This window comes from Ornithorhynchus anatinus, chromosome 9 (assembly GCF_004115215.2).
Source record: "Ornithorhynchus anatinus isolate Pmale09 chromosome 9, mOrnAna1.pri.v4, whole genome shotgun sequence".
Lineage (NCBI taxonomy): Eukaryota > Metazoa > Chordata > Mammalia > Monotremata > Ornithorhynchidae > Ornithorhynchus > Ornithorhynchus anatinus.
The window spans coordinates 19,397,153-19,407,625 of record NC_041736.1 but is presented as its reverse complement, the minus strand read 5'-3'; the positions used below and the strand labels follow the sequence as shown (position 1 = coordinate 19,407,625).

At 45.0% G+C, this 10,473-nt stretch overlaps 1 protein-coding gene across 2 annotated transcripts in view; it reads left to right on the top strand.

Annotated features, from left to right (window-relative positions):
• Window positions 1-335: 335 nt before the first annotated feature.
• The window catches only part of LNPK (lunapark, ER junction formation factor), a 70,012-nt gene continuing 59,874 nt past the window's right edge, over window positions 336-10,473 (top strand). For both annotated transcript variants that reach the window (XM_007671273.4, XM_007671270.4), the window contains exon 1: window positions 336-408. The gene's annotated coding sequence lies outside the window, so the exon portion shown is untranslated. The remainder of the gene's footprint in view (window positions 409-10,473) is intronic.

Genomic DNA, 10,473 nt, shown 5'->3' with positions numbered 1-10,473 from the left:
GGGATACTTTGGGGGAGCGTGTGATCGTGGGAAACCTCTCTCCCCTTCTTAGAGTGGGGCCAGAGGATGCCCCTCCTCGGGCCCTCAACCATCGCCCATTCCGAGCGCTCAGCACAGTGCTGTGCACATAGTAAGCGCTCACCAAATACCACCGAAGGAACGAACAAGCAGCTCAACTCCCGGGGCGGGGCCCCGAGCGCGTGGCGAACGCCTGCGCCCAACGGCCCCGCTCGGCCTCCCCCCCTTCCCAAATCCGCCCCTGTCACGTGACGGGGGACGAAGCCCGCGTCGGAGCTGCTGATTGGTCGGAAGGCGGGAGCGCGGTGTTTGATGGGAAGGACTGGCCGGGCCCATTGCGCTGTCACCGGCGGCGGCGGCGGCGGCCCGGGCTCCGCCCGCTCCGTGCAGGTAGGCGCCAGCGCGGGGGGCCGCCCCGACAGGACCGGTCGCCGTCCTCTCCTCCTCCGGGACCCCCGGAGAGCCGCCACCCCCGAGGGACCCGCCATCTATCCGGCCCCAATCGGGCGGGCTGCCTGGAGGAGGAGGACGGGGGGGGGGGTGACCAGGTGCATCCCCTTCCAACGGTTGGTTGTGGGGGGGAGGCTCATAGGAGCTGCCAACTGTCCCTCTCATCTTCGGTTTTGCTCTCGTCGCCCCCGGTGTAGGGCCGGGAGGGTCTCTATTTGTGGCCCGAACTGAAATAATAATACCAGTGTAGGTATTTGTTAAGCGCTTACGTGTGCAGAGCACTATTCCAAGCGCTGGGGGAGATCCAGGGTCCTCAGGTGGTCCCACGTGAGGCTCCCGGTCTTCATCCCCATTTTTACAGGTGAGTTAACTGAGGCACAGAGAATAATAATAATGTTGGTATTTGTTAAGCGCTGACTATGTGCAGAGCACTGTTCCAAGCGCTGGGGGAGATAATGTTGGTATTTGTTAAGCGCTTACTATGTGCAGAGCACTGTTCCAAGCGCTGGGGGAGATAATGTTGGTATTTGTTAAGCGCTTACTATGTGCAGAGCACTCTTCCAAGCGCTGGGGGAGATAATGTTGGTATTTGTTAAGCGCTTACTATGTGCAGAGCACTGTTCCAAGCGCTGGGGGAGATAATGTTGGTATTTGTTAAGCGCTTACTATGTGCAGAGCACTGTTCCAAGCGCTGGGGGAGATAATGTTGGTATTTGTTAAGCGCTTACTATTTGCAGAGCACTGTTCCAAGCGCTGGGGGAGATAATGTTGGTATTTGTTAAGCGCTTACTATTTGCAGAGCACTGTTTCAAGCGCTGGGGGAGATAATGTTGGTATTTGTTAAGCGCTTACTATTTGCAGAGCACTGTTCCAAGCGCTGGGGGAGATAATGTTGGTATTTGTTAAGCGCTTACTATTTGCAGAGCACTGTTCCAAGCGCTGGGGGAGATAATGTTGGTATTTGTTAAGCGCTTACTATTTGCAGAGCACTGTTCCAAGCGCTGGGGGAGATAATGTTGGTATTTGTTAAGCATTTACTATTTGCAGAGCACTGTTCCAAGCGCTGGGGGAGATAATGTTGGTATTTGTTAAGCGTTTACTATTTGCAGAGCACTGTTCCAAGCGCTGGGGGAGATAATGTTGGTATTTGTTAAGCGCTTACTATTTGCAGAGCATTGTTCCAAGCGCTGGGGGAGATACAGGGTCATCAGGTGGTCCCACGTGAAGCTCCCAGTCTTCATCCCCATTTTTACAGGTGAGTTAACTGAGGCACAGAGAATAATAATAATGTTGGTATTTGTTAAGCGTTTACTATTTGCAGAGCACTGTTCCAAGCGCTGGGGGAGATAATGTTGGTATTTGTTAAGCGCTTACTATTTGCAGAGCATTGTTCCAAGCGCTGGGGGAGATACAGGGTCATCAGATGGTCCCACGGGAGGCTCCCAGTCTTCATCCCCATTTTTACAGGTGAGTTAACTGAGGCACAGAGAATAATAATAATGTTGGTATTTGTTAAGCGCTTACTATTTGCGGAGCACTGTTCCAAGCGTGGGGGAGATACAGGGTCATCAGGTGCTCCCACGTGAGGCTCCCAGTCTTCATCCCCATTTTTACAGATGAGTTAATTGAGGCACGGAGAATAATAATAATGTTGGTATTTGTTAAGCGCTTACATGTGCAGAGCACTTTTCCCAGTGCTGGGGTAGATACAGGGTCATCAGGTGGTCCCACGTGAGGCTCACAGTCTTAATCCTCCTACAGATGAGGTTACTGAGGCCTAGAGAAGTGAAGTGACTTGCCCACAGTCACCCAGCTGACATGTGGCAGAGCTGGGATTCGAACCCATGACCTCTGACTCCCAAGCCCGGGCTTGTGCCACCGGGCCTCGCTGCTTCTCAACTGTAGATTCCCAGCGCTTAGTCCAGCGCTCCACACAAAAGCGTGGCTCAATGGAAAGAGCCCGGGCTTGGGAGCCAGAAGTCGTGGGTTCGAATTCCGGCTCCTCCACTTAGCTGGGTGACTGTGGGCAAGTCACTTCACTTCTCCGGGCCTCAGTTCCCTCCTCTGTAAAATGGGGATGAAGATTGTGAGCCCCACGTGGGACCACCTGATCACCTTGTATCTACCCCAGCGCTTAGAACAGGGCTTGGCACATCGTAAGCGCTTAAATGCCATAATTATTATTAGTGTTATAATAAAGCCTTAAATAAATTAAATAATAAATTAAATAATATTAAATATTAGTGTTATATTAAAGCCTTAGGTACTTTATCTGAAAAGCGGGGATTCATGCGTTTATTCAGTCGTATTTATTGATCACTTACTGTGTGCAGACCACTGCCCTAAGCGCTTGGAATGGACACTTCGGCAACAGATAGAGACCATCCCTCCCCCGTCCAATCGGGGGAGAAAGGCGGCAGAGCAAAACAGAATGAAACAAAAACAAGACATTATCATGATAAATAGAATCAAGGGAATGTACAGTGAGCCCCACTTTGGACAACCTGATGATCTTTCATCTTCCCAGCACTTAGAACAGTGCTTGGTCCATAGTAAGCGCTTAAAAAATACCAAAATTATTATTAGTAGTAGTAAATGCTCAATAAATACGAATGAATGAGTGAACAGTGCGGGGCGGAGGTGGGAGTGGCCCCGCAGCAAGCCCTGGTGTGGCGGGGCAGTTGGGTTTTTCCTCCTTGGCGAGTCACTTGGCATCGGCACAGGCATGGCAATGTGGCTCAGTGGAAAGAGCAGGGGCTTGGGAGCTAGAGGCCGTGGGTTCTAATCCCGCCTCCGCCACTTGACAGCTGGGTAACTGTGGGCAAGTGGCTTCACTTCTCTGGGCCTCAGTTACCTCATCTGGAAAATGGGGATTGAGACTGCTCACTTCCCTTCTCTGGGCCTCAGCTACCTCATCTGGAAAATGGGGATTGAGACTGCTCACTTCCCTTCTCTGGGCCTCAGCTACCTCATCTGGAAAATGGGGATTGAGACTGCTCACTTCCCTTCTCTGGGCCTCAGCTACCTCATCTGGAAAATGGGGATTGAGACTGCTCACTTCCCTTCTCTGGGCCTCAGCTACCTCATCTGGAAAATGGAGATTGAGACTGGTCACTTCCCTTCTCTGGGCCTCAGCTAACTCATCTGTAAAATGGGGATTGAGACTGGTCACCTAACTTCTCTGGGCCTCAGTTACCTCATCTGTAAAATGGGGATTGAGACTGCTCACTTCCCTTCTCTGGGCCTTAGCTACCTCATCTGGAAAATGGGGATTGAGACTAGTCGCCTAATTTATCTGGGCCTCAGCTACCTCATCTGGAAAATGGGGATTGAGACTAGTCGCCTAATTTATCTGGGCCTCAGCTACCTCATCTGGAAAATGGGGATTGAGACTGTGAGCCCCATGTGGGACAACAGCCTGATTCCCTTATGAACAGTGCTTGGCACATAGTAAGCGCTTAACAAATGTCATTATTATTATCATTATTACTGTTCAGACTCCCTTTTGTGCACCCAGGGAACTGGAAAGGGGAGGGAGTTGGGGAATGGTTGGGGGTTGGGGTTTCGCTGAAGGCTCCTGGGATTGTGACTGACCACAGCCCTCCCTGAGCACCGGGCGATGGCGTGGATGTGGGCTGGCAGTGGTCTTGGGCCCACCTTTGTCCTGGCCGACCTTCCCGATTGCGCTTTTGACCGTCTTCTCCTGGGAAGGCAACTTACCCTCTGCCCAGCGTGGATAGCGTCTTCAAGGTGGGTGGAGGTTTGGTGGGATTATAAATCAGTTTGGGTCAGGTAGTTGCCACAGGCTCCCATTTTGTGCCCTGCTGCCTCAAGACTTCAAAGTGTCAGGTAATGTCCGATCTCTTATTCCCAGGAAATGTTGATACTCTGTTTCCCAAAACTGTTTTTTTTTGGGGGGGGCAGACAGGTGCCATTTGAAACTATCTGTCAATTATAAAAAAATCACTTGAGTACTGTAATATTAGAGTTGCTGTCAATCTAAGTTGGGTATGTGCCATTCAGTTATATACCTACATTTCTGGAGCAATGAAGGTAATGCTGTTTTAAATTTAGAAACGAGGTGGGTAAATGAAGAAATTTATGTTGGTATCGAATTTTGTCTCGGTGGAAAGTTACAAGCTAAAAGATACTGAACCTTTTTGTGTTACACTAAATTGAGAGGCTATGACAGTACATTTAGACAAGAGTGAGGATTGACACTTGTTGCATAATTGAGAGCTAGGAGTAATGTAATGAATTTAACAAAGCAAAATTAGAAGTGCCTTGTTCAGCACATTGCAATAGTTGGAGTTAGAGGGGAAAAGAACAATTATTATATAAAATATTGATACATTTATGCCAGGTCAGGGATGAAAGGATGTGTGAATGAATATTTCCAAGTAAACTTAACCATAATCTTCAGGTTCCTGATAGAAAAACTCAAGTATGATTCCATATGTATCCATTGGGTTGCACTGATGATGCTGATTCAGTCTCCTCTGTAATATAGTTTGCGTAGAAATACAGAATAAGAAAAGCTCTCTGTTTATTGAATAAGCCAAAAAAAACCCCAACAACAACAAAAAACCAAACCAGCTCTTCTGTCTCATTCCAAGATTCTCAGGAATGTTAAAAGATGCTCTATACTCTGTTTTGATTTTATTGCATTGACTCTGGGAAGAAAAGTACTCCAGATTGGAAAAAAAAAGAAATCTGTATTGTCTCACAATTTTTGATGTAATACTTATAGTATTTCTCCTGCCATCTCTTACTTTTAAAAAAAAATTGACTTAGGTGGCAGCTAATTATTTTGGTTAAGGTTCTAGTCTGATCCCTAAATTATAGATGCCACGCCTGAGGGTGTACAGCAATTTAAACAGAGAAAATGTTCAATTGTTATGATAGTAGTAATAGTATTAATTACTTACTATTTGCACAGGACTATATTAAGCACTGAGGATACAGAGGTAGGAATTATATATGGACCCTGGCCCTCAAGGAGACCACAGTCATAAAGTAGAGAGCAGTCTCTTGCAATTGTTTTTATTATTATTAATAATAATAATAATAATAATGTTAATCACTTACTATGTGCCAAGTATTCATTCATTCAATAGTATTTATTGAGCGCTTACTATGTGCAGAGCGCTTGGAATGAACAAGTCGGCAACAGATAGAGACAGTCCCTGCCGTTTGACGGGCTTACAGTCTAATCGGGGGAGACGGACAGACAAGAACAGTGGCAATAAATAGAGTCAAGGGGAAGAACATCTCGTAAAAACAATGGCAACTAAATAGAATCAAATACTAAATAGAATCAAGTACTGTACTAAGCACTGGGGTAGATACAAACAAATCAGGTTGGATACAGTCCCGTCCCATGTGGGGCTGACAGTCTCAATCCCCATTTTACAGTTGAGAGAACTGAGGCACAGAGAAGTAAAGTGACTTGCAAAGGTCACCCAGCAGACAAGTGGCAGAGTTGGAATTAGAACCCATGACCTTTTGATTCCCAGGCCAGGCCCGTGCTTTATCCATTAAGTCATTAAAACTCATATCACTGCAGAACCAATCACTCAAATGAAGGGGACATATAAGGAGAGTCATACCAGATTTGATAACATGATTTCCAAATCAGGAGAATTTACTAATGCAGAAGAAGGTGCTTTAAAGAAATTGGGGTTCTTTATTTTCCAGGGACAACCTGGAAATAACCTGAAGTGGGTCTTCAGTGTCAGTTTTTTGGAATCCAGGTGTTTATAGGGTAAGGAGGCTAGCAATTGCTGACTGTAGGTGAGGGCTGAAATCCTGTGAATTGTTTTTTTAACAAAAGAAAAAGTGGACATTTTTTGATTTATTTTCAGTAGTAAAAACTGTGATGTTAGTCTCCTGTCAAATGATAGATTGAACCTTGGTCCTGTCACTTCCAGTGTGTTGCAGGAAATGGAGTATATTATTGCCTATACATACCTGAATTCTAATCCTGACTCTGCCTCTTGTTGATAGTGTGACCTTGGATGAGTCACTTCTCTATGCCTCAGTTACCTCATCTGTAAAATGGGTGTTAAGAATGCGAGTCCCATGTAGGACAGTGACTGTGTCCAACCTGAAGCAGCATGGCCTAGTGGCAGGAGCCCGGGTTTGGGAGTCAGGGGACATGGGTTCTAATCCTGGCTCTGCCACTTGTCTGCTGTGTGACCTTGGGTAAGTCACTTAACTTCTCTGTGCCTCAGTTACCTCATCTGTAAAAGGGAGATTAAGACTGTGAGCCCCATATGGGAAAACCTCATTATCTTGTATCTACCCAATTGCTTAGAACAGTGCTTGACACAGAGTAAGTACTTAATAAATACCAAAATTATTAGTATTATATCTACTCTAGTGCTTACTACAGTGACTAGCCCAGAGTAAGTGCTTAATAAATACCATTAAAGAAGTATGTTTATCTTCATTCCCATCGTGCTCAATAAATACCACTGATGATGATATGAGGGGGTTCCATTGGTAACTTTGGGAATTTGGGAATTCCAGACTGAAGAGCCTCATGAAAATTAATAGAACCTATAATTAAGTTTAGCCTTGAGCATTTAGAAATATATAAACCTGTTGGAGAAAAGACAGCATGATTTTGGTATGGCAAAGTCAATCCTCACCAATGCTGAGTGCATGAAGGGGGAGTCAAGAAGCATGTGGGTAGGAGAAAACATTACACGTAATATATTTAGATTTTTCACAAGGTTCCCCAGCCAAAGCTTTTAAAATAGATTGAGCAACTGTGGGACTGGTGGAGATGTTCTGTCATACAGAGAAAACTGACTAAAAGATAGGAAACAGTGTAGGGTGTTCTGTTTTTTTAAAAGTTCCTCTGGGTGGGGAGAAATGTCCCCCAGGGAACTCCTCAAGGCTGAGGCCTGGTTCTCAGTGACTGGCACAAGGAATAGCTTTATTTATTTTCATAAATGGTTTGAAAGGAATGCTCACTAGCAACTCCAAGTTTGTAGGGATAGTAGTAGGGTTTTGGGGAATGCTAGTCTGATACTGGTAAAGCTGAGTGGGCTGAAGTGTGCCAGGTGGCCAGCAGGATGAGAAAGGTTTAAATAAATTCATAGAGGATGAAACAACCCAAACTACACTCCATGATAGGCTTTTAGCACAAAGGAGAGATTTTGGAGTCAGTGTTGACTTTTCCCAGGCCTAATTAGGTGTTGACCCAATATATGATGGCAGTCAAGAAAGATGCCAACAGTGCGGACATCATCAGGAAAAGGGTAATCAGTTTCCAGGGGGATAGTTACCTCTAGACTGGGATCAGGTCTCATACATCTCCTGTGCTTACAGATGGGTAGTACAGTGCTCTGCAGTCAGTAGAAACTCAAGTATTATTGATTGGTAGGAAACAAACCAAAAAGGATAGTTCTATTAACTAGTGCAAAATAATGGTATAGCTTCACCTATAGTATTTGCTGTTCTGGTCACTTTATTTTAGAAAGTACATAATAGAGCAATTGCCATTTTTCTGTGCTGCCAAATTAAAAAAAAAAACCCTAAGATTCCATAACTCTATTTCCTCAAATTTGAGTCATTCTGATCTGTGAGCATAAATAGCCCCAAATTGTTTGTATATGTGCCCAAACATTCCTGGATAGAGGACACTGGGAAAATATTGTTGCCAAATTTAGAAAGGATCTCAGCTGAACAAGCACTGCTCTCTGGCTTGCTTGAGCTTCATTTAGTTTTGTCTGAGTTTGGTGGGTAATTACCACATTAAATTGGATCGAAGAGTATTTTGGCTTTTTATAAAATGTATTTCACTGTAAGGCTCCTCCCCCCACAACCAATGTCTCTTGCCCTATTATCCAGCCTGGAAACGGGTCCTTCCTTGTTGGAACTTCTACTGGGGAAGGGAGGAGTGGTCTAGGGAAGGATAGTGGACTGTCCAAGGGGAAATGGGCCACATTTTGGGGGCAGGATTTGTCACTCTAATAGAGGTAGAGGATGGGTCAAAGGAGGGCAATCATGATGATCAGAGGGCTAGAGCAGTGTCTGAAATAAGTACCTTGAAAATATTAGGATTTTTTTGATTGGAGGAATGAAGCTTTAGAGGTGATGTAACTGAGGTTTAAAAGGGAGTCTCCTGTTGCAAATGATGGATGGGTTTCGATCTTGAGGCTTTGGGACCGGGAACCTGTGTAAAGTTCCAGTCACAGTCTCGTATCCCTGTGAGTAGTATTCTTGTTGGGACATGAAATGCCACAAGGGAGTAGGCAGGCATGGAAGGGGTTTTTTTTATGGGCAGGACTCATTTGCAGCCGAAGTGACTATAACAATATGCTCTGCTGTTTTTAGCACCATACCCAAATAGCATGGCATAGTAGATAGAGCATGGGCTTGGGAGGCAGAAGGTCATGGGTTCTAATCCCAGTCCTGCTGCTTGTCTGCTATGTGAACTTGGTCAAGTTACTTCACTTCTCTGTGCCTCTGTTACCTCATCTGTAAAATGGGGATTGAGACTGTGTCCAACCTGATTTGCTTGTATCCACCCTAGCGCTTAGTACAGTGCCTGGCACATAATAAGCACTGAGCAAAAACTACAATTATTATTATTCTGAGTTGCCTTTTGTAGCAGCTGTCGTCTTCACTGCCCCCATCAGCCTGGATTCCTTTTGGGCCTATCCACTTTGGGAATGGCTTGGGCAGTTCTTTGGCCAGAAGCCTTCACCACTGATGGCATAGTCCCAAAAAGCATTCTCCTACTTGTAGATCCAGGACTAGAATCCAGGTCTCTTGATCCCTGAGCCTAAGCTCCCTCCACTGGACCAATAGCAGAGCATGAAGTGCTCAAATAATCAAAAACTGGGCAAAAATGGAATTATTTCACAGATCCCACCACCCCACGACTAAGGGGCACCCACAGAAGCCTGAAGCTGGCAGGCTCAAACAAATAAAAGGAAATCCTTTTCCACACAGCAGCTGGTTAGCAGATGGCATCTGGGGAGAAAGAATGTCAGTAGATTTAGGGAAGCTGTGGGTAGACTTGTGAACAAGAGGTTCATTATGGGTTATATAAAGGAAAAGTTAGAATTGTTAGCTCCAGAATGATGTAGATTTATGATTGATTATTAGATGGAAATATTTGAGTTGTTAGATGGTACCGTTGGTATTCTGAGGACAGATGTCAAGAATAGCAATCATCACATTGCCCTTCCATGTGTCCTATGATCCCACTGAATGGGCCACTGATCTGACCCCATATAAGTTTGCTTATTTTCTTAGGTTCATGTTTAACCATTAGTTTTCAGTTGAATGTTGATTTTTCCAAACCAACTGGGACCAAAGTTTGTTTGAATAACCACAGAACTGGCTAAAATGGGATTTGGCTACTGGAGATTCAGTTTTGCTGAATTGTTCAGTCTTTTAGATTAACCAAACAAGTCTGCATTCAGATTACTGTGCACTTTAGTTAATAAATGTATGGATTTTGCCAGTCAAAAAAATCTGTCAGTTAATTGAGCATCTCCTGAGTGCTAGGTACTGTTCTTAAGGAATGAGAGAGTACAGCAGAAGCAAGAGTTATTCTCCCTGATCTCAACACCCATAAATGCTAAGGGTGGGTATTGGGGAATTGTTGTGAATTAATGAGTGGAGGTTTCCTGGAGGAGGTGGCATGGGATTTTAGGGGGGTTTTAAAGATGGACTGTTGTGGGCTGGTGGTTTTGGGAGGGGAGTAAGTTTCAGATTGGGCACAGTGGTGATGGTGAAATAAAAAAGAAAAAAAAAGCATAGATGTGTCTGAGCTACACAGAGCAAGTGAAGAACTGAATCACCCAATCAGTGGTAATGATTGTGGGTTTACTGTGTACAAAGCACTGTATTAAGTGCTTGTGGGAGTACAGTAAAACAGAGTTGGTAGACCTGTTCCCTCAGTGTGGCTCAGGAGTCACAGATTGGCCAATCTTGTTAAAGTCCATCTGATTCATGTACAAATCAAAATTAAACCTAAATTTT